Consider the following 2,505-nt stretch of genomic DNA (forward strand, 5'->3'; position numbering starts at 1 on the left):
GGTCGAGATCGTGAGGACAAGCTTTGTGCCGGTTGTGGAGCGGCATAGCTGCAAGTGTGTAAGAGGAGTTCCGCTTCGAGCGAACTCTACAACAAATGCAGGGTGCAGTGTATTGTGGATACTAAGTGGGGTCCACCGTGAGTTTAGAAGGAATCCATACCATTCATCAGTTTTAGTGATTCAACATGGGATAGGAGCTCGAGAATGGAGTAGATCAGGAATTCCGGTGGGCTGCATAAGAGGATTTTGGGCAAGGGGTTTCAATGGATGGGGTTCGACAATGGTATGGTTCCAACAGACAGTTTGGATCAGTGAGGTGGAAACCACCATGAAGAATGACGTGCACATATAGGTCGAGTTGTGCGGACACTTGGCACGATAAAGAAGAAGCAAGGTTGGAGAGGAGAGAAAAAATCGGGGAGGAGGTTGGGTGTGAACACGAGCACGTCACTAATTTCTCTCTCTCTCTCTCTATACACACACACACACAGTGGGCCCCATAACAATGAGATAACATATCCACTCTATCCAATAGTTTTGTTCAATCATGTTAGGGCATGAGCTTAAAAATGAGGCCAATCCAAGGTTAAATTTGGCCACACCAAAGAAAATATTAGGATAAGTGATACTCACTACTAATAAATAAAAGAAAAAAGAAAAAGAAAAATTACTGTTGTTACAGCCATAAACCAATGTGATCGTTTTCTAGCTGTTTGTGAGAAACTAGTTGTTATTGGCAGTTTCTAACTGTTGTGCGTGTGGGATAATTACTACTGCATGCTAGTCATTTATACTCACTGGTTAGTTGTTTTATAGTTGTTGGGCTAGCCACATGTAACAGTTTATGCATGGTCCGAATTTATGTTGCATGAGGAGTTACACCTCACTCCAATGGCTAATTTCCAACCTTTATAAAAGCCACACGGGTCTCATTCAAACCACTAGCTCATTCTGGCCACCTGACCCATATTCTCTGTCGCACTTGTCTCGCACCGGTTTATGTAAGATCGCGAAGGAGTGACCCATCTGCGACATGATGTGCACGTGCGAAGTGCAAAGTGGGCCACTAGCGCCTCTACAACTACACTGCCTCACATGCCCATGCCCTCGCGTCGAGCCCGAGCCCAAGCCCAAGCCTTATCCCGAGACTGTGACCGTGCCAGAGTTCGAGCCCGAGTGCGTGCCCAAGTGTTCCAATTCTTTACACTGGAACATGCAAGTCCTGATTCTTCACGGATCAACTAATAAAATATAAAGGTACTCCACATCTCTCATATAAACCCTATTTTTTCTTAGTGTGTATAGTGTCTATCCCATTGAGTATCATATTCTTTGAATAGCTAAAGAGCTAGAGTTTTCTCTCTTCCTCTTCCTAAAGAGAGATGTGTAGGCATTAGTATCAGCGAGGATCCAATGATGGGTAGGATGTTGCAACTGACCCTAATCTTTATAGACAAAGCCCCGGTCTGATTCTACCCATATGTTCAGATCTAGCTTTCTAGCAACGAGAGGGAGTTAGAGACGGAAATTTTAGATGCTACTTTCGGTCTTTGAGCTCCACTTGCCAAGTAAGGCAATCTTTTTCATCGATGCACAACAAGGAGATTGAGTAAGTTTGCCTTTTCACATCGTGTTCATCGTACCTAGAGGTGGGCATCGGTCCGGATCGGATCGGATCGGGCCTAACTCGATCTGACCTGAAATCGCAATAGTCTAATCCGAACTCGATCCGATTCAGAACTGAGTCCGGGTCGCCTGACTCGGTCAGATCCGATACATGGTTAGCCTGACCTGAACCGAGTCTGACTGGTTACCCTACCCAAGTCGGATTGGGTTGGGTAAGATTCGGATCGTTTGAATTCAATATAACTATTTCGTGTGGTGTGGTCCACTTCAGCCTTCAATATACCACACTTTTGTGCTCAACACCTAAAATGATATTTCAAAATGGATAAACGGCTTAGATAAAACATATACATCAAGGTGGGCCCCACATGTCTCTGAAATAACTTATTCGTAATTTCACCAGAAGTATTATATTGTTTACGTGCACTGCACGAAAGTGCAGTGCTGCCGTCCTTTTCACACAAGTCCGGGACTTGCTGTATTAGCGTATTGACGTTAGCAAGTTCTAGGGGTGTGATCATGGGATATGTGTTATATCCAAACCGTCCATCCATTTGGTGACCTCGTCTTAAGGCTTAAGACGAAAAATAAGACAAATCTAACCATCATTTGGACCACACGAATTGTTTAGCGGTGAAAATCATTCTCTGCTGCTATTTGTAGTGTGGTCCAGATGATCTTTGGATATTATTCATTTTTTGGATAATGCTCTATAATGATCTCTAAAAATACATGAACGGTGTGGATATAATAAATACATCACTGTGGGGCTCATGTAACTTTGATATCCTTTGAACCCTTCGTACAATTCGGAGCTCGAGGAGTGTCAGTGTTCGGCTTCGCACGACACATAACTATGCAGCTGGCGTGGTTGTCAAA

This window comes from Magnolia sinica, chromosome 5, assembly GCF_029962835.1.
Source record: "Magnolia sinica isolate HGM2019 chromosome 5, MsV1, whole genome shotgun sequence".
In the NCBI taxonomy this organism is placed as follows: Eukaryota; Viridiplantae; Streptophyta; class Magnoliopsida; order Magnoliales; family Magnoliaceae; genus Magnolia; species Magnolia sinica.